Below are 18381 nucleotides of genomic sequence, written 5' to 3' on the forward strand. Positions count from 1 at the left end.
GGGTATATAACATCTGATATGAATTCCTCTCAAAATTCTCTGTATGACAGAGATGAATGCTGCCTGAGCATTATCTATTTCACTTCCTCCTTAGTAACACAGTTTCTATATCATTGGCAGCAGCAATGTGCCCACCTACATATCCCAACTGCCCCTTTGTAGACAGGTTTTACATTTTAAACAAAACCATTTTAAGAGAGACATAGGAGAAAAAGAAAGTATTCTTTCAGCAGGCCTTCTTTTTGCCATTCTCTTTCCCCATCTCTCTGCCTGAAACTCAAATGTGATGGTTGGAGCTACAATAGATGGACATCTTTTGACCATGAAGCAACCTTGAGAATGAAAGTGACACAATAGGAATGGCAGAGCAGAAGGATGGAGGAAAACTGAGAGGCTGATGATATCATAATACCAATCATACCAGCTTTAGGATGCTTACCCCTTGACTTCAACGTTAAGAGAAAATTAATTCCATTTCATTTAAGTCACTATAATTTCAGATCTCTTGCTACTGGTATTCACCAATGGAATCATAACTGATGAATCCCCCAAATGTGGACAGAATAGAGAGCCAAAAAAATTTGATTATGACTGCATTTTAGAATGAAAGACCAACTGAGTAAGAGATAGACCAGTGTTCCACACTAATGTGGGCTAAAAGAAGCAGATAATTTTCCCTAAATGAGGCAACCAGAAATGGAACTTATCAGGAGTCTGAGTCATGCCAGAAAGAAGATGATGATGTTTGGAGCCCTGCATAATTATGCAGCAGGGGTGGAGAGTGGAGAGGTGAATTAAGGAATGAGGACATTAGAGCAAAGGATTACTGGAGCTAGTGGGAAAGGCATACTGTTTGGAACTGGTGGGGCTAACACCACCTACCTCCAGAGACAGGGAACCAGAAAAGAAATGTTGCACATCAGATAAGAAATTCCCTTTTCCAAGTGGGTCAAAAAAATTTTTTTCTTTCCCTTGCAATATCTGGCACAGGACCTAAAAGTAGGGGGCTGTGGGGTACATGTTCATTAAATGTATGTTGATTGATTTAAAGCCATCCAGAAAATCAGTAATTGAAGTTCACCTGGGAGCATCATTCTCAAAAAACTCCGTAAGACACACTGTTCCACTCCAAGCCTTTCTCTCTCTTCTTTAATTGTCACTGAAGAACATCTAAATTATAAAGGAAATGATACACATCTCGGTAATTGCAATAAAGCAGATACATGTCACCAAAGCCTCAGCACAAAAGGAACATGAATTTAAAAACACTCAGTATTTATCTGCAACTGCAGTTTAAAACTCTATGCTTTATACTTATACATCTGTTTCTCTAGTAAAGTAGTTCTCAGCCAAGATGGTTTTGCCCTGTAGGTGCATTTGACAATGTCTCTTGAGCCCCTTTTGGTTGTCACAAGTGGGGTGGGGGAAGGTACTACTGGCATCTAGCAGGCAGAGACCGGGGATGCCACTCCCCAGCCATCCTACAATGCACAGGGCAACTCCCACCCCAACAAAGGATTATCCTTCCCCAAATCCAGTAACCACACCAACTACTTCAAGGTTATGGTGTAATCTCCCCAGTGCTGATGTATTCAGCTCATGTAATATTTTTCAGAGTATTCAATAAGAAGACACCTAACCTAAGGGTAGAATCATAAAAACATAATGTATGGTCTGTAATTGTTGGTACTACTCAGCTCCAATATATGTCCTTGTTCACAGAAGGCTGGAAATAAATAATAGCCAAAATTTTTAAATACAAATTTTTGGGGAGGCATAATGCAAAAAAAATAAAAATAAAAAACTTCAGAAAAAAATTCTTATTGAATCTATGGAACACTCCTGAGGGATAAATGTTATTACAATCATTTTACAGAAAAGAACTCTAAAGCTATGAGTGATAAAATCTCATGCCCAAGGTCACAGAACTTATAAATAACAAAGGATCCCAGTGCATACCAACCACAGGAAGCTAAATGTATAATCATGAAATGGTTGCTATTCTGGATACCAATGTTCTCTAGTGAGTTGAGAGGGTTTTTTTCCCCACATTTAAGTTCACAAAAACGTTGATTTACTTGCACAGAATGCTTCTTGAAATGCACTGTACATTTCTGCTCTTTATTAGGCACACTATATTAAACATAGTTTAATCCTCTCTTGACATGGCAGGATGGTTACGATGAATACCCACACTACCCCGTACTGCTGTGTCCTCTGGATCTAATGAAATGTACAGGGTTTCCTGTCTCCTCACTTGATTGGACCCAATACTTTTAGAGTTTTTCTGCCTGGTTTTTATCATTTTTCTTTCTCTGCCTCTTCTAGCCGACTCATAACTGCCTCTTTTAACTATAGCTGGTGTGCCTGCTTTCAGGTGCTTCTCATCTTCTATGGATGAAAAGATAGATCGCTACCTCTACTAGAACCATATCTACAGTTAAAATAATAAAATCTGAAAAGAATCTCCCAAAGTGTGTGTATGCGTGGGGGGCAAGGAGGGAAGAGGGACTGAGAACAGGTAAGCTTCAAGGTATCATCTTTATCTCTTCTAAATTCCTTTTAGCTTTATTTCCTAGTTTCCAGCTGGGCTCCAACCACCTGAATTTGTTGTATCTGTTATCTTCAGACTCATGAGGTATTACAATAATGGACATTTTAATCATTGTAATTTAGAAAATCCTACCTTTGGCTGTATTATATGCAATGCTTCTACACACTAAGTATTAGTCCGCTAACACCTAAACACCAAATTCATCAATAGAAACACATTTCATAGCCAAACAATGCTTTAAGTTTTTATACATGCAGCTCCTACTTTTAATTTGAAAAATTATCAAAATACTAATAAAATTCTCAAAACAAATAAAGGAGCAAGAGAATATGAAGTTTCAATGGTTGTTTTACTCTGGGGAAACTTTTTTTTCTCCAACAAGGCCCACAACACCACTGGGGCTTTTTTTCACTCCACCATTACTCTTTTGGAGAATGGAAAGAACCCTTATCAGCACTTTGCAACCACAGATGCAAACTAGAGGTGCCGTGAGGTTTAACCAAGACAAAATACAATCAGACATATCAATGATTCTTGAAGATTGAAAAAAGAAAAAAAAACCATGACAAATCTACTAGATAATCAGTCCATTGTTTTTAAAAAATATCACATTTTTAAAAATTTCCTGTATAGTATATCAACAAAATAGCTGGTACACTGGGCTGATGCTCTGTCAGGCTGAAAGCTAGTTCTGAAACTGCCAATGGCCAGGTACCCAGAATTTGGCATGTAAGAGTGCTGCATTGCCTCTATGGCTCGCCGCTCGCCTCTGTCAACTCAACATCAGCTGCTGGTTTGCAAGAACATTCCCTTGGGTACCCAAATGCTGCTACCAGCAGTTTTATTACATTCTTCCATGGTTTTGTGAAGCTGAGCAAGCTGGATCTTCATGGAGAACAGAGCAAAACAGAGTTCGGAGTATGTTAACTAGTGAAAATTTTAGAGTGCATTAGCTTTGCCCTAGGAAGCAGGGCATTTGGTTTATTTGGAAAATAAAGGGTTAGCTTGAGAAGAGATAGGAACTCTGCTTTTCTCTTAAATCATGGTTTAATGTAACTTAATTTTCCAATGAAAATCATTTATTTCTCCAGTGGGAGATTTAGTATGAAATTACCACTGCAGTTAAGATTATCAAAAAACTCATTGGCTACCTTTCAAAATAGTTATCCAATTAGGGGCTGATGATACAGTGATTGAAAAGGTGGCTGTATTTTCCCTTGAAATCTTAATAGGTCTCTGCACTTGCCCTTAGGAACCATAATTTAGTACATTCTAAAAGCCCAGGTGCTAGGCTTTTTGCAAAGTGCTTAGGATGCACAGATAAGTCATACTTGGCCCTTGTCTTCCAGGGATTGGTAGTCTAGCCAGGATGGGGACCTGCTTCCCCATGTGCCTTGAGTGAACCACAGGAAGGACACATTAGATTTGAAAATCACCAAAAGATTGTAGATTCAGCTGCTGACACTACATTTCCACTTATACAAAAACACGAGCTAAGGAATGGATACCTTCTCTTCTAAAAGGACTCCAGGAAGTTATAGGTACAGAAGGTAAGTCTGGTGACACATTAATGAGATATCACAAGGAATTAAGCATTGATATTTATGGCACTTAATTTTCTCTCTCCGTATTTGTGTATTAAAATACAACACACACACACACACACACACACACACACACACACAACATAAAAAATATGACCTGACATCACAATAGCAATAGAAACTAATAATATTTAGCAACAATTTTTCAGCATCTGGGAGCAATTGATACTCATCTGTGTGACACAGGCATGTGGCCTCATCCCCAACTGATGTGTCTACATGGAGCTTGAAAATGAGCAGAGGCCCTGACTACCTCCTACTGTGTACCCTCATTTCACAAGTGCACAAATCAGAAATATGACATCCACCTCTCCACACATACAAGAAAATGGTTTACTATGCCATCCAAGATGATTTCCTCTCTCCTCTGATGGCTAATCCTTTCCTCATACAGCATGAGTGGGGTCCCTGACATGAGAATTTTAAGGCGGTAATGCTCTATGGTACAGAAAGGCCAAGGAGGAAGGAATGTAAAGTTGATGGTGGGCACTGGGGAAGATAGGAAGAATCTTGACAGTTGTATACTCTGTTTCTGGAGAAATAGGAGCTAGAAATTGTTTCAGATCACTCAGGGGAAAAAAAAAAAGTTAACTTTTCATAGCCAAAGGACAGGCTGTGATGGTTAGTTTTGTGTGTCTGCTTGACTGGGCTAAGGGATTCCCAGACACCTGGCAAAACTGATTGCTGGCTGTGTCTATGAGAGTGTTTCTGGAAGAGACTGGCATTTGAATCATTAGATTGAGCAATGTAGATGGTTATCATCCAATCCTTAGAGGGCCTGAATGTAACAAAAAGGCAGAAGAGTGAATTTGCTCTTTGCATGAGTTGAGACATCCATCCTCTCCTCCAACAATGTGGCTCCAGGTTCTCAGGCCTTCAGACTCAGACTGAATCACACCCTCAGGCTTTCAGACTTAGACTGAATCACACCCAGCTCTAATCACAGGACTTCTTGGCCTCCATAATCATGTCAGCCAATATAGATCCTATTGGTTCTGTGTATCTGGAAAACCCTGACTAATATTTGTGCATTGGAAGTGGAAGATCCTTTCTTTTTAGGCAGAGCCTTACTAATTGATCTCCTAAAAATTAGTGAGCAGTTTTGCACATCAAAAAGTCTCTAACATAATTCCTAAGAGACAGAATCTGTCATATTCACATGGAAATTATTAGGGGATAAGAGAGAACATGGGAACTTACATTTTTGGAAAGTCCAGTCTTGGACCCAGGCTCAAAGAGAACCAAAACAAAAACAAAAACAGCACAGGTGGAACCCATACTGTAAAACTGGATACTCTGAAGGTACAGAAAACCATAATTAAAAAAAGAAAAAAGAAAAAACCTGGGAATATCTGCTCTGTGTTTTCAGATAAATATGTGAAGTAATGGGCTTGCTAGAATAAGGGATGATTGATGAGATTAAAAGATATCTTAGAGACATTCAGTCTGAAATTATTAAGGAAGCTGGCTGAGAATAGAAAAGAAGCAAAAGCCAAATTAATTCCACATTGGAAATGGAAAAGAATGGAACCGGCACTATAAAAAATTAAATCATTGATTAAAGAAGAAATTCTGCCTTAAGTCAGGAAAATATGAAAAGTTATGAAGAGAAGATAATAAATACAGAGACAAAGGCTATAGATTTATCTCTACAAATAATTTGTATCCCTAAAGAACGAGTCTTGTCTAATGGAATAGAAGCAACAATCAATTAAATAAAGGAAACAGTTCCTGAGTTGAAGACCAACCAGAGTTGTGATTATCATGTTCCAGACAAAATGTAATCAATCTGGCAAAGAAAACAATGGCTGACATTGAAGGAGCCTCCTGCTATCCAGAACCAACAGGAGCCAGGCCCAGGAATTCCTCGGGTCCTCTGCCTTCAAGCCAGACAGATCCAGTTCAAATCATGGCTTTACAACTTTACAAACTGTATGAATATGAGAAAGTGGCTTCACATCAAGCTTGCCCCATTTGATGTCTACAACTTAACACTGAGTAGTAAAAATGCTACTTCAAAACATTTTCTCACCCCAACACATCCCCATCCCTACTGAAAAATCCATTTTGCTAATCTCCCAGTGCATCTGACTCAATCTGAGTAGGCTTCCTCATTCCTCACTCCATATTCCACAGCCTTCTTTCCACCAGACCTGGATGAATCTGGAAGGAATGGTATAAAGGAAGGAAAGGAAAGATCAGAGAAAGAAGGAAGAAGCGCCAAGGTCATCCTCCTGGGAACAGTAGCAACTGTCCTCAAAAGAAAATCACAATTAACTTTTAATAAAATATTCCCAAAGGAATGTTACCTTCATCCTCCAGAGGTGATATCTTATTATAAAAGAAGCTTTGCCTGGATACTCCAAGCATTCCCCCTGTTAGCTTATTTCTGCCATTCATTTTCATTACAAATTCATTTTCATAAATCTGAATTGCCATAAAATCCAAATTAATAGCCTCCAATAACTCCAATAACTACAGTAGCCATCACATTAATTAACTCTGTACAATGATCTTTCCCACAGACTTACCTGAAAGCTACCTAGCTGAAAGTATTGCCCATTCCTTTTCTATTAGGCAGACTGACTTTCTAGGCTTTCATTTTCTAGAGCAGGATGACTTGGGTCCCCCACAAAGAGGAGACTTGGTGTGCTCACACTCTCTTAAACTCTATCCATGTCTGTATAGATTCGATGCCAAAAGCTGGGACTTACACAAATAATGCTCCTTCTCCTTTGTCCCCAAGTATCATTTTCATTAAAAATTAGGATCAAACCTTTAAAGTAAACTTTTTCTTTTTTAAAAAATGTTTATTTGTTTATTTTGAGAGAGAGAGAGAGAGAGAGAGAGAATTCCAAGCAAGCTCCACGCTGTCAGCATAGAGCCTGATGTGGGTCTCACACCCACAAACCATGAGATCATGATGTGAGCTGAAACCAAGAGTCAGATGATTAAATGACTGAGCCACCCAGGCAACCCTACAGTAAACTTTTTCTACCAATGTTTTCCCTTATCCCATTTTATAGTCACAGTTTTATCTACTACTTGATTACAGCTTTTAATCAAATGGTGGTCTCCACAAATGCATAAATACTTATCTGTTTAGTACATTTTATCTCCAAAGATCCTTAGGAGACCTGGTTGTCAAGAAACCTATCTGCTCCAGATTTTTCTACCAAATAACTAGACTAGAGGCAAACCTCTTTCAAGGCTTGAGGTAATAAAGCTAACTGGTGAAGGAGACAGTGCCAGAGTGCTGGTTTTCATCCAATGTGCTTTCCAGGCATGTCATATACAATACAGGAACATGCCTTGGAAAGGTTGAGGACAGAGAAAGCAATCAAGTAAGGTAATCTATGTGAAAGTACTTTGTAAACACAGTTACTAATACGATTATATGCAGCAGGGCATGGGAGTAGGGTCTATACAATGAAAAGGGCCCCGGATTTAGAATTGGAAGACCTGATCATAACTATAGCTTAGGGAATGTCATATCACCACTTCAAGAATCAATTTTCCTAAATGTTCTATAGGTCAAGAGTAATCTTTTTGTCAGAGTGCCTACTACTGAGTGCAGCACATAGTAGGCTCTCAAGAAATTAAGTCCAAGGCTGACAGGTGGCTAGTTCTCTGGTCCTTCACAGGCAGCACGACTGGCTTCCTTTGAAGCCTATAAAGTCTTAGGCAACAGAGTACCCTCAGCCAAACACACTGGTCCAATCCCATTGGCCCCTGCCTGGCCAGCTCCCTGAAGGTAGCCTTTCAGCAATATATAGTCTTCCTGATGGAGCGGGCTCTCATGTCAGAGAAGTTACTTAAAAACTAAATCATTATTATAAAACATAAAGAAACATGTTCAAGCTATCAGAATATTAAACAGGTTCTGACTCCTATTCAGCACCGTTTTACCCTCTCACTGTGGTTTCCTTCCAGCTGCAATCAATATACATTTTGGCAGAAGAGATGCTAAAGAAAAAACCTTCCAGTTTGTTTCCAAGGATTTCATTTTCCCCTGTACACATAGATCCTACAATAGTGGTAGCAACAACCACTTTTTCTGTGCTCTGTATTAATTGACCTAGCATTGCACTTGCATTATATAACCCAATTACATAGACTGACATGTAATCCAACCCCCCACATTAGAGGGTCAGAATGGCCACGTGAGCTGCTCCAAGTCCTGCCACTAATGGGTGATAGAGCAAACCCCAGGTATATGAATATGGAGACGAACATGCTTAACAGCACACTGTCTGCCTCCACTTTTTTCAAGATATGTGGAAAAGGAAGTAGCTAGAATTTTGAAGTTAACTCAATGTCCTTCTCATTGTAATATACCTTAATAATTAATTTTGTGCTAACCAAATCAATCCATCGTGAGATATTAAAAAGGTATCTTTATAATAAGATGAAGAGATTGTATAACCCCAATGAAATCAGTGTGCTTTAAATTAGACCAGGAGTGCCAATGGAGTAGCACTGAATGTGAGCACTTCCTGTTTTAAATGAGCGATAGACTTGCCAAGTGGTTATCTTGGCACTGGGCTAGCAGTAGTGAACAGAAAAGACATGATCCCTCCTCACAAGGACCTCACAGTCTAGCCAGGAGTTAAACAAATCACATACAGACACTATTTAAATATAGGATTATAAATCTTGATTAGTTTTGCCAAATAAATGCAGCGGTGTGTGTGTGACATAATTTAGTTTCAGAATAAGGGAAGACAGAGAGACAGACAGATGGGTGGATGATACATCTCACTCTGGTGGAGTGTGAAAAATTGATTGAATAGGCATGAAAACAAGACAGAAGGCAAACACATCGAACATACAAACTAGCAGAAATGAATAAATTGCAAAAAGTACCACAAGTGCTAAAGAGACGTGGATGCATTTGGAGATGGGTGGGGTTAAGGCAAAGGCAGTAACTTGGAGCCTGTGTCTGGAGAGAAAAAGTTATCTCTCAACTGAATGCACAAGTCTTGCCAGGGGTTGAATTTAAAATAAAACATCTATTAGAAATGCAGGAATTTGCGGTGCCTTGGTGGCTCAGTCAGTTGAGCGTCCGACTTTGGTTCAGGTCATGATCTCACGGTTTGTGGTTTTGAGCGGTTTGTGGGTTCGAGACTCTGCTGACAGCTCAGAGCCTGGAGCCTGCTTGGGATTCTGTCTCTGTCTCTGTCTCTGTCTCTCTCTCTCTCTGCCCCTCCCCTGCTCACACTCTGTCTCTCTCTCAAAAATAACCATTAAAAAAAATTTAGAAATGCAGGAATTCACAGCATCGGTTTCAATATCAAGTAGTAATTATATCTTCACTTGTTATCAATTTTCTGTTAGACTTTGGAAAATGGAAGGTAGGTAGGTTTTTACAGATTCATTGAATAGTATGTGCTAAACACAACAGCTTCTAAAGAATCCTGAAAACAATTAAATGTTTAGTTTTTTATCTTGGAATTTTCATCCTCTCATCTTTTGCTTAGGCATGCTACTTTTTTTTAATCTGTAATTTTTAAAACCCTAAAAATAAATCCTGCATTTTTTTTAGCAAAGCTGAAATTGCACGATAACAGCAGATGATCTAAAATAACCTGATCTGGTCACAAACATAGCCCATATCTAACAATTTCCCTTCTATATGTCTGCAATAGGAAGGGTTCTGTAGAGTATAAATGGCTGTAGCATACATAAGGCTCTGTCTGGTTCACCCATCCATTAGCTGCCACCTTCTGTGATCCTCTGAAAGTTAACTCAAGCCAGTGGCATCAGTCAAGAGTCTCGGCATATTGTACTGAAATGGCAAGTGATCTAATAGATGATCTAACACGAAGGATAATATATTGGGATATAGCTACAGGCAGATAAACCTAGTTCTAAAAATAATATAAGCAGAGTAAATGGACTAGAGTTCCCAGGTGGAGGTTTACTGATTGTGCATTACTTTGACTCACAAAACTGCTAGGGCACTAAATAAATATTTATTGTGTTTCCTACCTTAAAGGCATCTGCAGTCTAGTACACCAATGAATATGGTTAAAGTGTTATTAGTGCTATCATGGACATATATACAGAGTATAATAGGGGCCGAAAGGAAGTTTCGTTCAATTCTCCTTGAGACTCAGAGAATAGCTTAACAGAGGTGATAGACATTGAGTTCTGAAGATGAGCAGATGTTTGCCAGGTGGAGGGAGGATGTGTGAAATGGGAGGGAGAACTGGGCTGAGCTGTGTCAAATGTATGACATTTGGCTAGCTAGACTCTATATGGTTACCTCAGATAGGGCCTCACTGAGATCTATTTCACTTGCCAGCTGTCATCTTCATCCTAGCATGAACACTGCAACATCATAGTGTGAAAGTCAGTTTTGAACAAATAAATGGAGGGCATGGAAATGATAGGAGGGAAGGGAACGGTTTAACATATGAAGTGCAAGAATCTAGACTACCCTACAGAGCTTCCAAGAAGATGGTAGGAAAACACCAAGAAGGTTGTAGGAGAGTGATGTGATTATTTTTGTGCTTCAAAAAAAAATCTCTTTGGTTGGGGAGTAGATGTACTGGAAGGGACAGAAGTGGAGGTTCAGAGAAGAGATGAAGAGTTAAGAGAACTCGTTGAGATTATACTCTCTGTTTGTTATTGTGTCTGGGTTGGGAAAAAAAGGACCCATAGAAGTCAATTATTAAAGACAAAAAGATTGTGGGGCTTTCTATGGAAATGTCATAAATTGCTTATATTCTGTAGCCACCAGTTTCCCAGCTGTCAGAAGCTAACCCAATGCATGGTAGAGGCTCTGGATGAGTAGGTAGAAATGTTCATCATCACTTATCAGCTGTGTGACTTGGAGCCAACTAGGCTATTTAGCCTTTTCCCTTACTGAAAGATAGGCATAAGATACCCTCCCTGGTCCCTTGCACCCTTTCTACAAAGGCCACAGGAGGGATGAATGGGATAGCCCTTTAGAGACTAGAAATACTCTAGTTAGGTGAGAAGCTGAAGGCTCTGTGAAGTGAAGGCATTCAGCAAAGCATCTCATGCTTCTTGGCCAACAAAAAAAAAGGAAAATTCCAGGACTATGTAAGAAATCTGAAGCTATATAAGCCCACATCCAGTGCTATAATGTCTGTGATTTTAAGTTAAAGGAAGATAACTTTCATTATAAACTGGACTAAAATAAAATTATGAACCCTTAGTTGCCCTAGAAAGGAACTCATATAGACAAATTCTTTTATTTCCCCAATGAAGAAACTGGGACCTAGGAAGAGAGCTTGGCTTACTCAATGTTACAGCAAGTTAATGGCCAAGCCAGGACTAGAATTGACCTTTCTTGACATCCAGTCCAATAGTCTTCTATAATAAGCTGCATGAGTGATCATGATGGGAAACATGGAGGTTTTCTGTGTTCCATAGAGCCCTACAATGGTGTGCAAAGGGCTTTGGCTAGGGTGGGAGATGACAAAGAACAACCCCCTCCAACACCTCCCAGCCCAACTGCTTTGAGAACAACTCTTGGTTTGTTTTTAATATTTATTTATTTTTGAGAGAGAGAGAGAGAGAGAGAGAGAGAGAGAGAGAGAGTCAGAGCATGAGCAGGGGAGGAGCAGAGAGAGAGAGAAGGAGACACAGAATCCGAAGCAGGCTCTGAGCTGTCAACACAGAGCCCAATGTGGGACTCAAACCCACAAGCCATAAGATCATGACCTGAGCCAAAGTCAGACACTTAACCAACTGAGCCACCCAGGCGCCCTTGGATTTTTTAATAAAAGTATTAAAAAATAAGGTTTTCCTGCTGCCAAAAAGAAAAAGGAAATCACTATAGTGTCAAAACATTGTTTTTTTTTCAGCTTGATACAAATAAACCTGAAAATTCCAAGTCAATGAACACATACTAAAATTGTCACTCAAAGCTTGCACTCATGTCTATTTACCTCAAAATCCTGCATACATATCATCAAGCAGCTTGGAAGGTGCATACAGCTTTTCCCCATGACTAATCATCACATGTTACCATTCAAGCACAAGAGGACAGATCAGTGAGAAGGCATGGTTATTTACCAAACTGTTGAAGTGATAACACAAACAGAGTTCTTTAAAAGAAATAGAGCATGGGAAGACTGTGTGGGCTTCTTTTAGTCCCCTTTATTCACCAATTTGCTTGAATTTCCATAAATGGTTCAGTTGCCGAGCTTCTGTGCTGCCAAGGAATCCATCTAGGCCATAGAAACATGCAGCTCAGGCACAAAGATGAAGTTTAGGACCCTTGGCACTTGGCACTAACAAGAAGAATTAGAAGTATTCTACAAGATAAAGGGTTGGCCCTGATCCACTGAGTCCCCTCACCCTGTCTCCCCCTCTCACCTCCATTTCTGAACACAGTTCATGAGCTTCTCCCATGTGTCAGATTCTGGGCAAAGCACACTGGGAGATACAGAAAAAAAATAAGGCATAGATTAGAGCACAATATAAAAGGCAATAAGAGCATGCTTAGAGGTGCAGGTGTCATGCTTTAGCATAATGAGTGATCACTTCAAGGTGAAGGCTCTGGCTAGGCAAAGGTGATGTTTGAACCAGGCCTTGGTAGGAAACTGAGGACCCAAAGAGTATTTTTTATCCATGAAATGATTAAATCCAGATGATTCACTTCCCTGTGTCTCCTTAGCATGAGGAGGTGTCCTCATCATTGATTTACTCTCTACGGGTTACATGTCTGTACCAGCAGGTTGCCTTGAGGAATCCCAGAAAGGGGACAACAACAAAGAAGCCTCTGGTGTTTGCAAGAAAAGTGCAAACACTATTACACAGAATTACAACAGATCTCCTATGTTCATGAAGGCTACACCGAGAGACGTTTCCAAATCACCCAGTCCTCGACTCCAGCTCATTCCACTGTCAGTGCCGGGTATTTTTTAACTAGGTGTTCTCACTAAGTCATCACTCTGACATGCAGCTTTGCAGCCCTGAGCATTCACATCCACACTGAAGATTGTTGGTACCCTATCTCATTTCATCCCTAGAATGACCCAAGTGGTGGTTATTGTCCTCGTGACAAATTATTACATGCCATAGACTGTGGTCAGTTGGTTTATAAATAATCAAAACACCATGAATTCTAGAAATGCTGTTGCCAAAATCTGGCCAATGTAATCCACAGAAGGAAGAGGTTCAGCATTTGCGATGCACATTTAGAAACTATACAATCCATCCATATTTCATTATTCATTGGTGAACACTTATTACATCCAATACATTATGTAAAAACAAAATGATAAATAAATGACTGTGAATAGTATGTTAGTTAGAAATCTGGAGTCTGGAGACCTAGCAAGAGGGCCACTCTGTGATTAAAAGACAGTTACTAATCTCTGGGTATCCATTTTCTTCAACTGTGCAAAAGGGGACAGTGCACAGTAGATTTTGTAATCCCTAAATTGCTTTCCACTGCTAAAAATTTCAGTGCTACTAGTAATTTAAAAAAATGCAGTTAGATGGATAAAAGTCCCTGTTAAGTAAGTATTCTTCAGTCTGTAAATCCTCAGAGATGCAAATGTTCATTCAAGGAAAGGACCTAAGCTTTTATTCAGCATTAGGTGAGGTCCAAGATTTTAATACAGGTGTGCTTTTTTCCTAAAAGAGAGAAAAATGAACTCTGAAGAAAGGGAGAGAGTGGTATGTTTGAGCCTTATGCATAAATGCAGAGGACAGAAGCCTACTGAGGTTTGCAGTTACAGTCAGAGAAAGGGAGTAGAGAAATATACAACAAAGACTTTGGAGGAAGATGGTAACCTTTCTTAAGCTTTGCAGCCTTCCCATGTTTTTATTCTTTCTGTCACCATCTGTCTACCAGTGTGATCAGTGTTTTTGTCATCAAAATGGACAGGGCCTGAGCACTTGTCTTTAGGAGCAGACAGGAGAGGCTGAGCTAGAGAAACTGGTATCACCCTGTAGTCAGTCCCAGGGATAGAGTAAGTGGTGGTGGGCGGTGGGGGTGGGTGGGAATCAGGTGAGTGACCGAAGCCTGTGGACAGCCTTAGCACTGGCAAGGATGGAACAGTTCCCGGGACAGAGCATCATCAGCACCCATTTGGGCTGGACAATGGCCCATGACATTGATTATGTAAATAGGCATGGATGTGTAGAGCTCATATTCAGACAGTTTTTCTGTCCTTTAAAGTGAGCAAAGGAAAAAGTCTCTAACCTTTTTTTAAGTGAGAGTATGTAAGAACCCAAGATTTAAAATCATCTATATAGTGACATGTATGATAAACCAATAATTCTTGCATTCATTATTTTCTAAGGTGATCATACAATTTATTATGCAAATTCAGGCACTTCTGGGTCTAGAAGGAGATGATATTGATTATCACCCTAAGACAAAAGGTATGAACAGGGACATATGTAGTCTCTCTATCTATAAAGTTCTTTGCTCATTACCTACCATTTCACCTGATTCATTTGAAGGGGACAGAATGGAGGTTTTTATGCCTATTTTATAGATGAGGAATCTGATGTTCAGAGAGGCAAAGTGTTTTGCCCAAGACACATAGATAGCAAGCTTACAATACTCAAAAATTAATGATAAAGTAAAATAGATAAAATTCTGATAAAGTATGCATACACATACATAACACTAAAAAATAAAGAGTCCAAAGGTCATATGTGCATATAAAAATAGGTTACTAAAATGTGCGAAATTCAGCCTTCCTCAAAAGGAACTACTTTGCAAGGCACTCAAGAATGGCTAAGCAGATCAGTGAGAACAATCTAGGTGTGTGCAGTGTGGCTCACCATTCACGTTGATTGTGAAGACTTGGTGAGATCCAGCAGTGTGTATCTCCCATACTCCCATAGGGTCCCAAACCCAAGACACCACCTCTGGTGGTCAGGCCCCTCAGGCTGACATATCCTAGATAATATCAGATGAGAGGTTACACTATTGACAAGTCCTGGTCATGTGAGGAGTTAGAGGATAATGAAGACACCCATCATACATATACAAAACTAGAAGCTCACAAGTATTCTTGACAGTTTAAATAAAAGCATGAATCAGTTCTCTGTCCCCTGTTGTGGTAGGTGTTTGGAATTCTCCATTGGGCCAGTCCCTGAAACAGCTCACACCACTATAAGCCTGAAGAGTAAGCATGATGCTATTAACCAACATAAGACTTCCTAGACAGAACAGGAGATCGTTGGAGAAAGAGGTGCAGAGTCCTAGAAGACTAGAGATGAAAGAAATCTGAAAGAACAGCAAGCCCTCTATTCCCAGAATGGGAAGAGGCCTCAGAATCTATGATTCTAAGTCAAATTGCAAATTAGAGGCAGAGCTGGCTTCAGGCTTTCATGGTACACAGTTCTCTCAAGTAACTGTGAATGGGACTGAATTAGAGTGGATTCATTATATGTGCCTGTGAGCTGCATCATATTTCTCAAAAATTTGTATGTTGAAATCTTAACACCCAGTACCCTAAAATGTAACCATATTTGGAGATACGGTATTTACAAAGGTAAGTCAAGTTAAAATGAAGCCATGAAGATGGGCCCTAATCCTCTATGATGGGTATCCTTATAAAAAGGGGAAATTTGAAGACAGACATGTATGCTGGGAAATCACTATGCGAAGATGAAGAAAGAGACAGAGAGAGGCTTCCTCCTACCAAGTAACGACAAGGAAGCAAGCTATAAAAAAGCTGGGGGGAAGGCATGGAAAAGATTTTCCCTCAGAAAGAACCAACTCTGCTGACACCTTGACCTTGGGATTTCCAGCCTCCAGAACTATGAAATGATCAATTTCTGTTGATCAAATCACTCAGTTTGTTGTACTTTGTTTGAACAGCCCTAGAAAACTAGTGCAATGGGTTTGGGACAGACACACAGTTTCTCCAGTGTGTAATCAGTCCCTGGTCTGCAGTCTGGATTTGCTCATTCTGTAGTGATAGGCTGTTTTTTTTTCTGGCCCCAACCCAAATATGTGCCACAGAGATGGCTTGACTTTGGACATTATGAAAAGTCCATTACTCTGACACAGACATTAAGGTGGCAGGCAGGGGCACCTGGGTGGCCCAGTCAGTTAAACATCTGACTTTGGCTCAGGTCATATCTCATAGCTCATGAATTTGAGCTTTACATTGGACTCTGTGCAGACAGCTCAGAGCCTGGAGCCTGCTTTGGATTCTGTGTCCCCCTCTCTCTCTGCCCCTCCCCCACTTGTTCTCTCTCTCTTTCTCTCTCTGTCTCTCTGTCTGTCTCTCTCTCAAAATTAAAATAAACATTAAAAAATTACAAAAAGAAAGAAGGCATGCCAAACAATGGCCTCACTCCTTCCTCACCTTTCCAACTGTGACCCTCTAGATAATCAGCACAAAATCCCCTCAGTTCCCACTGAGAGTTGACTGAGCCCAGTTCTACAGGCAAACCTGAGTCCAGCATTTATCATAACTTGCGAACTTCTGAGTTAACATGACTTCACCCCTCTGCCCCATTCCTTATGTCACCCCTGAGAAAGGCCAGGCCAGAGAGAACTCTAGATGTTGTACCAGGTAAACTCTAGGACATGAAGTGATATACTCCAAGCTCTGGCCTAGGATGTTTCGGATATACACATAGAGAGAATCCTCTTCTCTTGGACCTGTATTTCCAATTGCTTCACTATGAGTAATATTCTCTAATCATTTTACTGGCTACTTGAGTATATAGTCTTTTTTCTTTTTCTTTCAACAGGAAGACGCAAATGACTCCAAAGAGTAGGAAGCTCTAAGTTCGGAAATTGACAAAAAGCTACTTGGTCTGTGCCAGAGCAGACCAGTAGAGATGCAATGTGACCTCACTCTTTCTTTATGTGTTTTAAGGCAAGCTGCCCCTCCCAGAGGCCTGTGGATGATGCCAAAGACAGATTCTGGCAGGTTTTCCGACTTACACTAAGGATGTCCCCTAAGTGGACTGCCTGGCAGTACAGTTCTGAATTAGGCTGCACTGGCCCATAAGCGTGATGCAGACTGATTCAGACCTCATTCACCGAAGAGGAAACACCAGAATCATTTACAGATTAAGTCCTAACACTACATTCTTGACCAATATGAAATCATTCTACTGCGCCAACTAGGCCTACTGTCGAAATGCTTTCTAGGTCTACCCTACCAAGAGTAAGACATCCTAAGAATATCTACGCTAGAGCTCCTTCTTCTGGGTGTGCTGTATACAAGTTGCTATCTCAATACTTAACGACAAAATCGTAACTAACATCTACTAGGCCCTTACTAGGTGCCAGGCTAAGTGCCTCAAATGGTTTTCCTCTATTGTGTGCTAATCTTCACAACTCTGTGAGGTACATGCTTTGATTATTCCCACTTTACAGATGAAGGAACTGAGACAGACAGACTGGTAAAGTAAATCGCTCAAATTCACGGAGCTGGTGAACAGCAGGTGCAGAAGGTGGAGCCACGCTGGCTGCAGAGCTCACACTTTTCACCACCACCCTAGCTTGCTTGTCACCCTGGTAGCCCCGACTGTAGCTGTATCTTCCCCTCTGAGCTTTCTGAGGTCTGGAACTACTCCTCTCTCGGCCTTGTCCTCTTGTCACCTGCATTCAATGATTGATGTGGGGTGACTCATCTGTGTCCCCACACCCCAATCAAGAAACACCGTCTCCCTGTACTTAACTTTCTCAGTTCCTCTTAGATCATTTGACAGTGTTCTGCCTTATGGTTGTTGGCAAATCTTAAACCTCCGTCTTTTCCTCCCAGTTCATATATGTGCAAAATTCATAGCGGAGCCATGCTTGAAATTTCCCCAAAGCCCACCGTATGTCCTTGAGTTTAGTACGATTTTCTCCATAGATACACGAAATGAATGAAAACAGGGTCAGGTCCATGGCATGATACAGAATCCAGGGCCTTCCTGAAAGCCAGTGCAGTTTCAGCTTCCTACATCCACTATAACAGGACTTTTGACACTGCTCACAGGGGATGAGGAGGACCTGGAATTCACTTAAGAGCCCTGGTTCTTAAATTCAAGTATGCTTGACAATCCTCCTGGAGGGCTTACTGAAACACAGGCTGCTGGGTCTCACCCTAGAGTTTCTGATTCAGGAGGTCTAGGCTGGGGTCTGAAATATGCACTCTTAATAAGTTCCAGGGTGAGGCTAATGTGGCAGGATTGGGGCCCACGCTTTTGAAAAGCACTGTTCTAGAGCTCCGCTTTGGAGAGTAATAAGTATTTTAAGTAAAAAGGAAATAA

At 40.4% G+C, this 18381-nt stretch overlaps 1 protein-coding gene across 1 annotated transcript in view; it reads right to left on the reverse strand.

Moving 5' to 3' along the window:
* FGF12 (fibroblast growth factor 12) overlaps positions 1 to 18381 on the reverse strand; it is a 561888-nt gene that overhangs the window by 499676 nt on the left and 43831 nt on the right. The gene's annotated exons all lie outside the window — the stretch shown is intronic.

Source organism: Neofelis nebulosa, chromosome 5 (assembly GCF_028018385.1).
Source record: "Neofelis nebulosa isolate mNeoNeb1 chromosome 5, mNeoNeb1.pri, whole genome shotgun sequence".
NCBI classification, from domain to species: Eukaryota; Metazoa; Chordata; class Mammalia; order Carnivora; family Felidae; genus Neofelis; species Neofelis nebulosa.